The sequence below is a fragment of the Macaca mulatta genome, chromosome 3 (genome assembly GCF_049350105.2).
Source record: "Macaca mulatta isolate MMU2019108-1 chromosome 3, T2T-MMU8v2.0, whole genome shotgun sequence".
Classification (NCBI taxonomy): Eukaryota; Metazoa; Chordata; class Mammalia; order Primates; family Cercopithecidae; genus Macaca; species Macaca mulatta.
The window spans coordinates 175988134-176004924 of NC_133408.1; the positions used below are offsets into that span (position 1 = coordinate 175988134).

Here is a 16791-nt window from a genome sequence, read left to right on the forward strand (position 1 = left end):
ATTTCTGCATTCTACCTTATGGCCAGGGTGGCTGGTTGGCATTCCTTCCTATACGTAGCATGAGCCAAAGAAAGGCTCTGGACAGAGAGGGGCTATGTGTTTGTGACTCCTGTTCAGCATATCACGTATAAATCTTAGAGCCTGGAGAGTACTTGGAGATAATCTAGCCCAGGGATGGCAAATGTAGTTTATAATCCACCCCCAGCTGCTGGATTTGATTTCTTGGGAAACAGGGAGAAGGGCTTCAAGACCATCAAGGCTCATGTCTGCCATGGTCATGAGGAAAAGGGAAAGCATTTGTGTATCAAAAGTGTCCTCCCTGAGGTACTCAAGTTTTCATTTTATAGACAAGACAACTACAATCTAGATAGGTTGTCATCTTGGTCAATAAAGAGTCCAGGGAGATTAAGTGCAGCAAACTCCTCCATAATGCTATAAATAGTATTTGAACAGTTCAATTGCATAAAATGTAGAGCTTCATTAATGCAAGGATAATGAAAAACAACATTTTTTTTTTTTTGGTCAGTCTACCAGTTGCTGTAGGACAAAAAGAAAAAAAATCCCTTGTTTTAATCAACAGCTATATAGAAATAGTCTGGTGATTATAAACAAATACGTGGTGATGATTTCTTTCTTTTCTCCCCCTCCTTACTGCAGAAGATGACATCAGCTAACCTCTTTTGAGAATAGGGGTTGGAAACCAATAGCCAATCACTTTGTATTCCAGTGAGCATCATCATGGGGCACGCTATCATGGGCTTCATTGTATTTGGTATTCTGCAATGAGAATTACTCTAAGTGGTGATGAAGAGCAAGTGCACAGCTGTGGGAGCTTGGGGATAACAGTGGCCCTCTGCAAGTACATCATCTCTGAGAAGATTAGGGTTTTATCTCAAAATTTACTAAACTTTAAATTTATTTAATAACATCACCAAGTTTGTTTTAATACAATTCATTAGTATTAAATAAGACTGGTACTCTAGGAATAATAACAATATCAGCTGACATTTCTTTGTTCTGTGGCTTTATGTGCACAGTGGCACATGGCTATTGTATTAGGGTTCTCTGGAAAAACAGAACCAATGGAATATCTATCTATCTATCTATCTATCTATCTATCTATCTATCTATCTATCTATATCAATCAGGGGAATTGGTTATTCACATGATTATAGAGTTTGAGAAGTACCACCATCTGTGGTTTTCAAGCTGGATAACCAGGAAAGCTGGTGATATAATTCATTCTGAGTCCAAAGGCCTGAAAACCAGGATAACTGATGCTGTCACTCTCGGTTTGAGCCCAGGAGCCAGGAGTTCTGGTGTTGAGGGCAGGATAAGATGGATGTCCTGGCTGAAGGAGAGAGAATTTACTTTTTCTCTGATTATTCTATTTGGGCCCTGAATGGATTGGATCATGCTCACCACATTGCTGAGAGCAGACCTGCTTTACTCAGTCTACTGATTCAAATGCTAATCTCATCTGGAAACACTGTTACAGACACACCCAGAAATAACATTTTGCTAGCTATCTGGGCATGCCTTAGCCCAGCGAAGTTGATCTATAAAACTAAGTATCATAGCTATACACCAGTTTTATATACCCTGGGTTGAGAGTAATGGAAACAAGGAATTGCATAACTCAACTAGTAAATTTTTAAAAGATTTAAGCTAATGAAGTTTTGAAAGAGATTGGCTATTGTATACTTACCCTAGTTCCCTCTAATTCTTCTTTTATCATCACTTTGATTCTCTTCATCCCAGAAAATTTTCACCTGGCCATCTATAGTCATCATCTCCTTAAAAACGGTCTTTGTCTAAAGCAGAATTCTATTTTCGAATAAAATGTTATGTGGAATTCCAGTGTAGAAAATAGATAAATGTGGGATGGGGTGAAGCAAGAAGAAGGAAGCCCTATGTCCTAACTACCTCCCACTGTTTGTGACAGTCCCTTCTTTACTTTCTTAGAGGCCTGGCAGTCTGGTAATCACAAACAGTTTTCTTAAGGAATCTAGTTAGTTCTTAAAAACATACAACTGCTTCATTTATTATTATTATTATTATTATTATTTGTATACAGAGAAGCAATATTCAACCCTTCCAACCTTCAGAAATTGAGAAAATAGATTAGTTATTTGAAATTCTTTAAGAATTATTCCAGTTGTATGTCTTTGGTTAAATAATGAGCAGAAATGTTAATTAATAGTGTGTCCTTTGGAACTAACCCAAATGTCCATCAATGATAGACTGGATAAAGAAAATGTGGCACATATACCCCATTGAATACTATGCAGCCATAAAAAAGGATGAGTTCATGTCCTTTGCAGGGACATGGATGAAGCTAGAAATCACAATCCTCAGCAAACTAACACAGGAACAGAAAACCAAACACCACATGTTCTCACTCGTAAGTGGGAGCTGAACAATGAGAACACATGGACACAGTGAAGGGAACATCACACACTGGGGCCTGTTGGGGGGTAAGGGGCAAGGGGAAGGAGAGCATTAGGACAAATTCCTAATGCATGCAGGGCTTAAAACCTAGATGATGGGTTGATAGGTGCAACAAACCACCATGGCACATGTATACCTACGTAACAAACCTGCACATTCTGCACATGTATCTCAAAACTTAAAGTAAAATTTTAAAAATAGTGTGTCTTATTATTTTTAGGTGTATTTATTTTAAAGCATAGTGTTGTGCTTTATTTCTAAAAACGCAGTGAGTGGAGAAGTAGATTAATACCCAGCATCCATCATAGGAAGAGGTTTGGACAATGAGGTTCTCATTTAGACACTGCCATCCTCTTGGGAATAGCTCATTTTAATTTTGGTCAAAATTGTTAAGAAAATGTAATGAACTTCTTGAGAACTGGCCTCAGAACCCAAACCTATAATGCTCTTGGAAATATCACAACACAAAAGCTGCTTTTAATTTCTCTCCTTAAAACATCTTTGCTTTTTCATTTCTTCTGTTTTGCTCCTTAATTATTATTTTGATTATGTGCATATCAGGTTAAGCACCTTACCAAGATCTGTAGTAATAATATGTTAATTGGTTCAGGGCTTCTCTTAAAATAATTGAAAGTGTATGCTTATTTGTTTTTCTTAGAAACTCAGCCTATGAATCAAACTGTTTCTAATGTAGAAACATGTACATATAAAATATATCTATATGTTTAGATAGAGTTATTATCAAAATATATTAAATCCTTTTAGAAAATGCCAGAATTTAGTTCTTTTAGAATTCAGTGTCCTTGTATTGAATATTTCCTTTAATGTCTATTACAGGATTACAGAAGAAAGTTTCACTGATTAAGTTGCTTTCAGTATTTTTCTTTCTTGATAACTCATGTTTAATTTGTCATATTTAGGGCTGTTATTACAAACTACATACCCTTGCTGGATCATTTATACAGTTGTATTACGGTTAAATATTTTGACTTATGGCTCAATTTCTATTATTCTAGGGTAAAAGTATAGGATAGTCAGACCGGAAATCAGGCAGACTTCTACGTCTTCTTTGTGAGGGCACAGTTAATTACTTCTTCCTTTTTGTAAGGCAATGAGCCTGATTAGATATGAAGTTCCAGGCAAAAGTGTTTTCCAGTAAAGCTTCTTTTATTCTGTACTACAATTATATCAAGTAATAACCAGATGTTACCCCCACTGGTTTCTCAGCCTTCTGCAGTTGAGATGTCTTTCAAGTTTCAGCTGGTGACAGATCTTCCTGTTGTAGCTTAAAAAAATCAAAGAGCTTTCTCATTGTCTAGCTCTTTTGCTTTTGTTTTGACCACAGCTTCCCTACGGCTGGGGCTACCCTTTATGCTTTAAAAGAAATAGAGATGATTGTCCTTTATAATATCTAATTTCAATTTTCTCTCTCTGAAAGGCAAGGTTTATCTTCTAACAGAAACATAACAGAAGAGTAAGTATGAATAATTGACCAGGGCAAGAGCAATGTTTCAGAATATTGCAGAACTTTCATGCTTTTATTCTTTTCCCCTTTTGTAATTTGGATGCATTATGTTATCTTTTGCAATGAAATGGCCAAGGCATTGTGGTCCTGTGGATTGGATGGGATTTGACAGTTTATCAAGTCCATCCCTTCCTAGCTGCAAAAAGCTTTGTCACGTGTCTAACAATCAAAAGTCTGGCTCTGTAGGACTTTTCAGGGTTCTTTTGGTAGAGTAGTTGGTATGACAGTTACCAAATGCTTGTCAATCATATGAAGCAAATCAGAATATTGGAGAGAATAGACACCAAATGAGAACCTCCTGACATTTTTTGTGCCAGAACAAGGCTACACAAATTGAGTAAAGGCCTTTCTTAAAACGATTTATAACAAAACAGGAAGTAGTTTCAGAGTGGCACCCAGGAGCCCATAACCTGGTATGTTGCCCCATTTAGAAATCATATTAGGACTGAAATGTGGGTATAATTATTATTGCTATTTTAAGAAAATTGCTCGTAGACATCCTTACAGAGGAACAAGAATTTTCTTTTGTGGCAATACAGAGCCTGAGAAAATGCAGTATGGTTTTATATCTATATAAACATATGTCATATATATAAACTCTATTGCTATTGCTTATCACTGATTATGCAGTTGGCTGTGGAAAGCTATGAGTCACTGAAATGAGCATTTTAAACATATGCAATTGATCATTTTTACAACGGGAAGAAAAAAAACCATGCTATTTCTTGTTTGCTTTTAAAGATATTGTGGGTAACACGTGTTCCATATCATCTGAGATTATACACAGGAAGAAGGTAAACTTATTAATTAAAAAAGTCTTGGAAAAGGAACTTGCAGCCTGCATTATGTTAGTAATTGGTTGCTTTTTAAATATGAAAGAAAAAAGAGTAAATTATGTTCTCCTGAAAATCTGATCCTTGTTCTTATGGAAAATATGGCAAAACATAGAAACTCTGTTATGGAAAAACTTGTTAGGATAAGGACTCCTCACCTGGGGTTCAGGGAAGTGTTTGAAGATATATAAAAATATATTAGTGAAAAAAAAATTATGTTCTTTCTCTTAAAACTGCAAATAACCCTATAGTGCTTTAGTATTACATGATCGGTATTATTTTCATTATTCATATTGGGAGTTAAAGAAAAAGAGTCCTTTCATTTTGATTATGAATATTATTTTTTATATCAAGCCTAGTTAATGTAGATTATGTAGATAAGGAAAAATCTTGACATAGCTTAAATAATCCTCAGTTTTTTCTCATCACAGCATGATAGGACATCAAAATAAAGTGTTTCTTGTCTAATGTTCTTGCCAGTGGACATATGAAGCTAGTGAACTTGAAGAAGCAGGATGTTTGGGTCCATTCTGAAATTACTGTTAGATCACAAGAATAATTTTTACTAATTTTGTGAGACTAAGACTCAATCAACAGAGAAAATAACTTTACTAGTAGTTAGATTTGTCCCATCTGAAAGGTTTATATTCTGAAGTAAGAAAACCAATGCACATTAGGGATATCTTGGTGATAACATGTCCTAGAAATGATGCTTTCATTCTTTAGGTTCGAGTAGAGGAAGACAATGGAAGTGTGGCTTTTGTCAAAGGTTGACTTCCAACAGAGAGACAGCTGTCTGCTACTCACATCATCTATTGGACACCTATTGTACTTAGAAAAAAATCCACACTTATAATAACTTACGTGGGTATATGGTTAGATGTATATATTCTCTATTACTGTAGTTTATGTTAGAGTTTTGGGGAAGAGGCTGGAGGCAGCCGCCCATACTAGTTGTCAAAAAGTGGAAACTCAGCTCAAGATGTTTTTCACCTGTGTGAAGAAAACTTTCTGATACAGTATAAGGAAATGTTTGCAAGATTTTGTGTAGATGTGTTATGTGCATTTTTGTGGGGACAAGACCTATACCTTTTATTAGATTTTCACAGAAGGCCATGGCTCCAAAAGTTCCAGGTTTTTCTGGTGTTTGAAGCTGGAAGTGTAAGGTAACAGCATCTTATTTCCTATACAAGGATTACTTGAAAACTCTATGAAAAGATTTGAATAGAATTAGAACCAGATCAAGACATTTTCTATGCAATAGGAAAGTCCTTAAGAAAAAGCTAAGCGGTTCATGTTATTATGATAAAATCTAATGTTAATCTATAAATGACTTCTTTTTAGTATTAAAATAAATCCTTTTATCCTGAAAAGGCAGAATCAGTTAAAAAAAGTAATTGCTATTGAAGCCTTTCTGTCCCCTGAGCTAGCTCCAGTGTGAGTCAATAACAGCTACAGACAGTAGCTGAGGCCTGATGCAACCCAAGTTTATTTTACTCTACTCTACTTGCCCAGGGAAGGAAAATCTGATAATATTATTAGTAAAAACACTGTTAAAGGGGGGATTAAGATTAAGTTTGTAAACATAGCCAAGAGTACTTCCTTAGCATTTTTTCTGTTTAATTTGAAAACCTGATAAATAGAAAAATATTCTGGACTGTTGGGAATACAATAAAATAAAATCTTGGTCAGGCACAGTGGCTCACGCCTGCAATCCCAGCACTTTGGGAGGCCGAGGCAGGTGGATCACAAGATCAAGAGATCTAGACCATCCTGGCCAACATTGTGAAACCCGTCTCTACTAAAAATACAAAAATTAGCTGGGCCTGGTGGTGCGCACCTGTAGTCCAAGTTACTTGGGAGGCTGAGGCAGGAGAATCACTTGAACTCAGGAGATGGAGGTTGCAGTGAGCCAAGATCGTGCCACTGTACTCCAGCCTGGTGACAGAGCAAGTCTCCATCTCAAAATAAAATAAAATAAACTCTTGTTGCCTCTGATCTGAGCTGCACCAGACTTTTACTGGAGACACAGTGTTCACAATATATAATTGAATCATAGTACCTTTTGCAATTTTATTTAGAGATTTTTAAGTGTTATGTCTTTTAGTTTTCAGCATTCCTCTACTGTTTTGGGAAACGTCATATTCTTATCTTGGAAGAGTAATCTCAAAATTGAAGCATCTTAGAGCCAACAAGAATTAAAAGGATGGGATGTCCTTGCATAGAGGTCCAATAGAGTCAGAAGACTTTGGGTTTTGGAGTCTGAGAGATGTGAGTTTAAATGCTGAGCTTGCTACTTGGTTTTTCAACTTTCTTTTATGAATTGACTAACTCTTGGTCCAGTGTCAGTATTTAGCAGGGGATGGAATTCATGTCCTGCTTTGGTTTAATCCTAAGTACCCAATCCTGGTGAGACTGATAAGAAGAGACAGGGGCTGTTATGGTCCTTATGCCTCTGAAATGTTGTAGACTTTCCTTATGGTTCTTGTGCTATTCTTTGTGAGTTGTATGACCCTGGTTAAGCTACTTAACCTCTGAATCTCAGTTTCCTAGTTGTAAATTGAGGCAAATATCTACCTTTATAAGTCATTAGAAGAACTACATATAATATGTTTAAACCCCTAGCACAGTGCTTGGCTTAAGTTGTGAACCATTTGGTTCTGACATTTGACATCTAGCTTCCTCTTGAACATCTTTAGGAACACAAAGGTCATTACTACATGAGAACACCTCTGCTGTTGTAGCTCAGTTCTCATTGATAACCAGTTATTGGTCCTGGGTTTGCATTCCCAGCAATAATAAGCTTAACCGCTCTTAGTATAATGAGTTTTCCAATGTTTGAGGACAGATATCATGTTTCCTCTTATAGATATTATAGTCACAGTTTATCGAACTATTTATTGTAAGAGATTATCTCAAGGCCCTTTTCCCTTCTGGACATAATGTAGAATATCAATTTCTTTCAACAGCCTGGCATCTAAAACAGGGTGCAACATTCTGGAAGTGGTATGAACAACATCAGGCCAGAATAGTCATTCTGTCATTGGCAAACTGGTCATTTCTAACCTTAGTTAGAAAGTTGTATACTTCAAATCTTGGGGGTCTCAGTTTTCTCATTTATAAAATGAATTGCTCAGAGCCAGGTGCGGGGCTAGCACCTGAACTCCCAGCTTCTCAATAGGCTAAGGTGGGAGGATAAATTGAACCCAGGAGTTTGAGGCTGTAGTGAGCTATGACTGTGTCACTGCACTCCAGCCTGGGTGACAGAGCAAAACTCTTGTCTCTTACAAAAAGAGTTGTTTAGGCCGGGCACAGTGGCTCACGCCTGTAATCCCAGCATTGTGGGAGGCTGAGGCGGGCAGATCACGAGGTTAGGAGATCGAGACCATCCTGGCTAACATGGTGAAACCCCATCTCTACTAAAAATACAAAAAATTAGCCGGGTGTGGTGGCAGGTGCCTGTAGTCCCAGCTACTCAGGAGGCTGAGGCAGGAGAATGGCGTGAACCCAGGAGGTAGAGCTTCCAGTGAGCAGAGATCGTGCCACTGCACTCCAGCCTTGGTGACAGAGCGAGACTCCGTCTCAAAAAAAAAAAAAAAAAAAAAAAAAAAAAAAAGAGTTGTTTCAATCAAACAACACATGGGATTGCATCTTGCTTTGAAATATAAAACTCAGTGTTAACCATAATGTTGATGTTATATTTCTTAGATATTAGAGCTCATGTTTAATTTTACTAAATATTTCTTTTTAATTGAATGTCTGCTTTGTGCTAAACCCAGTGAACTGTAAAGGACAGAAATATTCCTCCTTAATGTGCTTATACTATCTTAGCAATAAGACATAAAACAAAGAATATTACACAAAGAAGTGTCTTGTCCTTTAGTAATTTGGCTTGCACACAATGCATAGTTTATATCTTTAACAAAAGTTAAAGTTATTATCAACAATAGTCTATCCATTAACAGATTAAAAACTGATGTGGAAATGGAAATGTCTGATAAAACTATATCTGAGGTTCTTATCTATAGAGAGCATGGAAGAAGCTGACCAGGGTACCTCTCCTTAGTGTTGTATTTTAGAGCTGAGTCCGCATTAAGAGTCACTGAGCACAGCCTTCCTGTTATTTCCTTGAGACTGAGAACTTTCTCTCCTTTCTGAAATAGTATCAACACCAGATCAAAGACACAGTAGTCCTCTGAGACCCGGTCGATTAAACACTCAGCGTTGTCTGGTAAACCACTCTCTGTTACTGTGGCTGAAGAACATGGAAAATTTTTCAGCAACCTCTTATATTGTGAACTTCAGGCCCTGCTCAGATGTGGTGTTTCTTCTTCCTCATGCCTAATATGGTTAGGGACATTCATAGGCGGAGATGGTTAAGGGGAACTTGTGTCTCAACAACAAATGAGAGACTGGTAAAAGTGATCTGAACACCAATGAAAAAAAATCAGTTGCCGTTATTTTTTTTTTCTTTTCAAAAAGTGAAAGCCGTGTTTGCTTTGAGATGAAACATTTGAGAAGCTTCTCTTCTTTAGGTGATTCCATCCCTGCTCGGCCTCAGCAGTTCCTGCTTGGAAGTAAAGAGCCAAAGAGAAGGCAGGGAGCATGGAAGTGCCTTTTCCAAGGACACCCAGGCTGCTTGGCAGCTGCGCCTGTAGAGACTCTTATCCACCTGCTCTGCTGCCCCAGGCCTTGCCTAACTGGAGGGGCCAAAACTATCTGTCTGACTCAAGAGGGCATCAGGGCAGAGTCTTCACATCTTTTATGACAAAAAACGTCCCTTAGCATGTCTGGAATATTTTTTCTCTAGGCTTGTTCCAACTTGAGCTCATTTTGCTCTGATTATTCTGGCCTATATGTTTCTGCATCTGTCTATTCTCATAAGAGGGATGTGTGTGTATGTGTGTGTGTGTGTGTGTGTGTGTGTGTTTTGTGTTTCTCTTTTAGCCATGGTGTAGCTGATTAAAAGCTACAGATAAACAGGCTTTTCACCACCAAGCTAGGGTAATCATAGATAACATAGGGTGACCTCAAAAGGTTTAATTCTGCCTTTTGTTTGAAAGGCAGAGAACTTGAAAGAGCAAGTGCGTCTCAGCATGAAGGGAGAGGATCCCAGTTCACACTAAATAGTTCCTTCTCTGCGGGCAGATTTGTGAGCCTCACAGTGTCTGCTGTTTATTGGGACAAGCCCTTTAAAATCCCTCGTCTCTCTTCTATCATGGTCTATTTAAGGCTGTTATCTTCCAAATGGCAGCCTCTCATGAGCAGTTCAACTTGCCCTACTGTGCCAGCAGATATTTTACGAGTCCATAATTAAGAAACTTGGTTTTATATGGGTCCTATAAGGTCTGTTTATCAATTCTGCTGATAAACACTTCTACCCTGGAGATATCCCAGTGACAGCAAGCATATGCATGTCATCGCATCCAGATAAATGTCTAAAGTCACTTGGTTATTAGCCTGATTTAATACCCAGCTTTACCCTTATTATCACGCCACAATTCGTGGCATGCCAATTATGTGCCAGGCTCAAACAACATTGAAATTGTATTCAAATGATGAACTCTTAAAGTGTATCATGAAGCCAAGTAAGTTGTTGAAGCCAATGTCCAAATAATTTCATTGAAAAACTTTTATGTAAGGAAAGTAGTTTAATTTTTGTAATGTTTGATCTGAGTGATACAGATTAGCTTCTGTGAAATAAATTCACTGGTTCATTGATCAATGCCTCAATTCACTTAGCACAGACAGGCCAGATATTGTCAAGGCCTTCAAGTGTTACGCTGGGACATGGGGGTCCTGTGATATGTAGTAAGCCCAGCTACGAAATCCAAGACTGGAAGTCCAGGTAAGGGGAAGGTATCTGGCAGACACGTCAGGTTGTGACAAAATGTCAAGTTGAAGGAGGGAAGTTCGGGTAGGGAGCAGTGCTCAGACCTATGCAGGCAGGATCCACAGTCAGGGAGGTTTGACTCTGCAGAGGAGCCAGGAGGGGTCAAGTTTGAATTGCGATCCGGGGCAGAGACAGCTTACTTCTTGTTCAGTTGGCAGGAGGTGGGTAGTCCTGTGTCTACACATGTGTCAGAGTCAGAAGAAAATCAGAGGCCTGTGTATGGGCTTTGTCCCTAAACAGCAAGTGAGAGGGATATTGTACTAGTAGGATGACTTCCTAGTTGGGACCCAGAGGGGAAAGACTTCAATGACGGTGGTCACCAAGTATGCTCTCCACCTGCTGGACACCCTGGTACTTCTACGGGGGAAGGAATCTCTTCAGAGCTCTGTTCTCTGCTTGTAATCTTACTGCTCCCTTCTGCAGTTTGCTTTTTTTTTTTTTTTTCTCGAGACAGAGTCCCACTCTGTTGCCCAGGCTGGAGTGCATTGGCATAATCTCTGCTCACTGCAACCTCCACCTCCTGGGTTCAAGTGATTCTCTTGCCTCAGCCTCCTGAGCAGCTGGGATTACAGGTGCCCACCAACATGCCCAGCTAATTTTTGTATTTTTAGTAGAGACGGGGTTTCACCATGTTGGCCAGCTGCTCTTGAACTCTTGACCTCAGGTGATCCGCCTACCTTGGCCTCCCAAAGTGCTGGGAATACGGGCATAAGCTACCACACCCAGCCCCGCTTGCTTTTTTTGATACCCACGTTCTGTCTTCTCTCTGCAATATCTGTTTCCCTATAAACAACCTCAGAATTCTCCTATCTTAAATAAAAATGCCTCTTGTGTCTTACTCCATTCAGGCTGCTATAACAAACTGCCTTAGATTAGGGTGGCTTATAGACAACAGAAATGTATGTCTCAGAATTCTGGAGGCAGAGAAGTCGAAATGAAGGTGTGAAGGTGTGGGCAGATAGCACCTTCTTGCTGCAGTGTCCTCACATGGTGAAGGGGCCTATGAGCTCCTTTGACTCTCTTTGATAAGGACACTTAGTCCATTTATGAGAGCTCCAGCCTCATGATCTAATCATCTCCAAAGCCTTCACCTCTTGATACTGTCACATCAGGAATTAGGTTTCAACATACAAATTTTGAGGGAACACAAACATTCAGAAGTTAGCACCTTGATTATGCTTTTATATTAAGCTCTCTTGTATTTCTCTTGCTTTTGTTGTTTAGCACCAAACCTCCCCAAAGTTTGGTTTATGTTCATTGTTTCCTTTGATTACTACTCAAACATTCAGTCCTGTGCAGTCCATCTTCCTGCACCCTCTTAGCTTCTGGAATTCTTCTCTTGTGGTCACCAACCCACCCATAATCACCAAATTTAGAGTCTTTCCTTATCCCAATTCTCCTTACCCTACCTGCTGCTTTTCTTCTCAGGCTGTGGGTAATGCCTTCCTAGTTTATGCTCCCTTTCCTGGCTGCTTCAGGGATTCTGAATGACGTCCTTGCCTTTCGTCTCTGGCTGTATCTTTTCTCCCTTCCCTTGCCTTCGTTTACAGCCCTAACATGGGTCTTTTTAAGACACAACTGGATGGGTGCGGTGGCTCATGCCTGTAATCCCAGCACTTTGGGAGGCCGAGGCAGGCAGATCACTTGTGGTCAGGAGTTTGAGACCAACGTGGCCAACTTGGTGAAACCCTGTCTCTACTAAAAATACAAAAATTAGTCAGGCATGGTGGCACGTGCCTGTAGTCCCAGTTACTCAGAAGGCTGAAGTAGAATCACCTGAACCCGGGAGGTGGAGGTTGCAGTGAGACGAAATTGCACCACTGCACTCCAGCCTGGGTGACAGAGCAAGACTCCATCTCAAAACAAAAAACCAAAACCAAAAAAAAAAAAAAAACAAAAAAACAACCAGAAAACACAAGACACAACCTTTGGCATTCTCTCTACTGTTGGTGAGCCCTTTTTCTTTCAATGCCATGATTCCCTCTTCACAGTTTATTTCTGGTCATTACTTTCAGTTTTAGTTCTCAAAGCTTGTTTTCTATAAACCATATTTATGTAAATGTCTACCTGTAACTCAGAGTTAGTATACTTACAACTAAAATCTCTCTTTCTTTCCTCTCTTTCATCCCATGAACTAGTCTGTTTTCACGCTGCTAATAAAGACATACCCGAGACTGGGTAGTTTATCAAGGAAAGTGGTTGACTCACATTTCCACATGGCTAGGGAGGCCTTACAATCATGGCAGAAGGCAAAGGATATGCAAAGTCACGTCTTACATGGCAGCAGGCAAGAGAGCATGTGCAGGGAAACTCCTCTGTATAAAACCATCAGATCTCGTGAGACTTATTCATTATAATGAGAACAGTACAGGAAAGACCCACCACTGTGATTTAGTTACCTCCCACCAGGTCCCTCTCACAACATGTGGGAGTTATGGAAGCTACAATTCAAGATGAGATTTGGGTGGGGACACAGTCAAACCATATCACCCCAGTTTTCCTTTCTGATGTTTACTGTGTTCCTAGCATCAATACTTCCCTAGGTACCAAGACTCAAAGCCTTGAACTCAGCTTTTCTTTCTTTTCCTTGCTTCCCATGTCTAATTATTCACCATAGTCTATCACTTGTTTCATAGCAGATCTCATATCCTTTGCTTTACTTTTCTTCTGCTATGAAATCATTAGCAGTTAATTGTTAGTAGTGTAGTAGTTTCCTAACTGATCTGTTTCTACGCTACACACCTGTGGTAGGCTGACTAATGATCCCCAAGGATAGCCAGGTCCTAATCCCTGGAACCTGTGAATGATACCATCTAAAGTAATAGGGACTATGAAGATGTGATGAGTTAAAGATCTTGCAAGAGGGAGATGGTTCTGGATTATCCTCATAGGCTCTAAACGTAAACACAGGATACTTACAAGAGGGAGGGAGAGGGAGATTTAACCACACACACAAGAGAGAAGGCACTGTGATAGACTGAGAGAAAGAGGAAGGAAGAGCAAGAGCGAGAGAGGAAGAAGAGAAAGAGAAGGAGAGAAGCGAGTGAGAGAGAGAGAGTTTTGAAGATGGAGGAAGGAGGCCATGAGCCCAGTAATACTACAAATGCTGCTCTGGAAAAGGGAAGGAAACAATTCTCCCTTAGAACCTCTGGAGGGAGCCTGGCCTTGCTGACATGTCAGTTTTAGCCCAGTGTAATGGATTTGGGATTTCCAATCTCTAAAACTTTCAGAGAATTAATGTTTTTTAAAGCTATTCAGTTTGTGGGAATTCATTGCAGTGGCCCTAGCAAACTAATATAAGCCCTCTGATTCATCCTACACATTTTGGCCAGATCAATGCTCCTAAAACATAGCTTTCTGAACACCCAATTTGTTACTCGGTTTACCACTTCAATTATGCTAAATTAACATTATTGAATATCTCCCAAGTAACAAGTTCTGTGCTAATTCTGCAGATACAGGCATGAAGAGGACAGTTTCTGCCTGCTCCTTGCTTGTATTCTTTCAGAGAAGCTACACAAACCAGCAACATTTTGAATAAAAATCAGGGACATTTTACAAGCATGCCTGGGTCCCTTTGAGAGCACAAAAGAGGGACAACTCCCTTGGGATTCTGGAATACAAGACCCATGGTTTAGATTGTATGGCTGGTCATGCAAAACTGGAAACAAAGCATCTATGCTCCTCTTTAGAAGGAAACATAAGATCAGAAATATGGTTTTGCCCTTTAAAAATGGAAATTAGCTTTGAATCAGTAAAGTGTGTGCCAACTAGACTGAGAACTTCTGTCAAGTTTTGACATGCAGGGGGAAAAGATAAGCATCGTCCTTGTGTATAAACTTTTTAGTTTACGTTGTTGTTACACACATTAATATGCTTTACAAGATTTCCTAGTTACAAATGCTTGTGAAACATCGTTTGAACAAATAACGTAAGTCATAAAACAATGGTTACTATGAAATTAATGATTCAAAAATTGCATCAGTTGATGTAAACAGTAATTTTACTGTTTCTTAAAGAAGCATTGTATTCCAACAGTATAAAAATTTCAATTTGTGATTTTCTTATGACAAGAGCCATTCTCTTTATTTCCCCACTGCAGAATATATTTGAAAATAAAATGATTCTTGACTCTGTTGTTTTTTCTTTTTCTGGAACTCAAACATAACTGCTTTTGTTTATGCTTGCTTCTCTTCCATAGGAAGTAGTGAGACCATAAAAGCTTTGTACGTCATGCTACAGGGTTTAAAACTCATGCTGTTGGTGGAAGCCTGTGGAAGAGAACTTTCTTTAAACTGTATTTTCAATTGGGGTAAAATACACGTAACATGAAATTTACCTTCTTAACCATTTTTCGGGTGTATAATTCAGTAGTATGATGTAAATTTACATTGCTGTGCAGCCAATCTCTCTTTAAAATTTATTTTTAATTTTTGTTTTACTTTAAGTTCTGGAATACATGTGCGGAACGTGCAGGTTTGTTACATAGGTATACATGTGCCATGGTGGTTTGCTGCACCTATTGACCTGTCATCTAGGTTCCCTTCCCTTACCTCCAACCCCCAACAGATGTTGTTCCTCTCCCTGTGTTCATGTGTTCTCATTGTTCAACTCCCACTTATGAGTGAGACATGCGCTGTTTGCTTTTCTGTTCCTGTGTTAGTTTGCTGAGGATGATGGCTTCCAGCTTCATCCACGTCCCTGCAAAGGGCATAGTCTCATTCCTTTTTTATGGCTGCATAGTATGCCATGGTGTATACATACTACATTTTCTTTATGCTGTCTATCATTGATGGGCATTTGGGTTGGTTCCATGTCTTTGCTATTATAAATAGTGCAGCCAATCTCTTAAACTGTTTTCTTCTTGCAAAACTGAAACTTTACCCATAAGACAACTTCTGATTCCTCTCTTCCCTCAGCACCTGGCAATCATTATTCTACTTTCTTGTCTCTATGATTTTGACTATTCTAGATATGTCACATGAGTGGAATCAGACAGTATATATATATATATAATTTTTTTGTGACTGAGTTATTTCACTTAACATAATGTCATCAAGGTTCATTCATGTGGTGGCGTTTGTCAGAATTTCCTTCCTTTTTAAGGCTGAATAATATGCCATTGCAAGTATATATATTTTGTTTATCTGTTTGTCTATGGATGGGCACTTGGGATGCGTCCACATTTTGCTACTGTGAATGTGCGACTATGAACACTGGTTTGCGAATATCTCTTCCAGACCCTGCTTTCAGCTATTTTGGTTACAGAGATAGCTTCTTGACTTACGATGAGGCTGTGTCCAGATGAAACCCATTGTAAATGGAAAGTGTGTTTTGATATTTTCAATTTAAGATGAGTCTATTGGGATGTAACCCCATCATAAGTCAAGGAACATACTAAATGTGCATCACTTTCAAACTGTTGTAAAATCAAAAAATCATTAAATTGAACCATCTGAAATCTGGGACCATCTGTATTCCCAGAAGTGGAATTGCTAGATCGCATGGTAGTTCTATTTTTAAATTTTTGAGGAAATGCTGTAATGTTTTTCATATTGGCCACGCCATTCTAAATGTCCTCCAACATTGCACGAGGGTTCCGTTTTTCTACATCCTCCTCAACACTTCTTTTCTGTTTGTTTTTGTTTTTTGATAGTAGCTGTCCTAATTGTTGTGAGGTGGTATCTCATTGTGGTTTGAATTTGTATTTCCCTAATGATTAGTGATGTTGAACATCTTTTCATTTGCTTATTGGCCATTTGTGTATCTTCTTTGGAGACCCATAAAAGAGAATTAAAACAAGAACATGCTGCAGTCAAATTTAAGTTTTGGAAAGGTCACAATGACATCTAAGTTGAAGGTGAATTATAGAGGGAGTGACCAACTGTAGGGCAACCAGTTAGGAGGTGATTGTAGTTTCTGTGTTGATGCTTTGTTACTTTCTAAGAAAAGCCCTCATGCTGGCATTTAATTCTGTCCACATACTGGTCTCGTCGTTCTTTCCAAATTCCCCTCTGTTATGTCTTTTCATGAATTCTATGTTCTTTTCAAGGTGGGTCGTATGTCTTATTAGCATTCTTACCTCAAAA

The 16791-nt window shown here is 38.9% G+C and overlaps 1 long non-coding RNA gene across 2 annotated transcripts in view; it reads left to right on the forward strand.

Annotated features, from left to right (window-relative positions):
- LOC144339984 (uncharacterized) overlaps positions 1-16791 on the forward strand; it is a 257588-nt gene that overhangs the window by 181206 nt on the left and 59591 nt on the right. For both annotated transcript variants that reach the window (XR_013415633.1, XR_013415634.1), the window contains one exon: positions 6917-7080. This is a non-coding gene — a long non-coding RNA (uncharacterized LOC144339984). The remainder of the gene's footprint in view (positions 1-6916; positions 7081-16791) is intronic.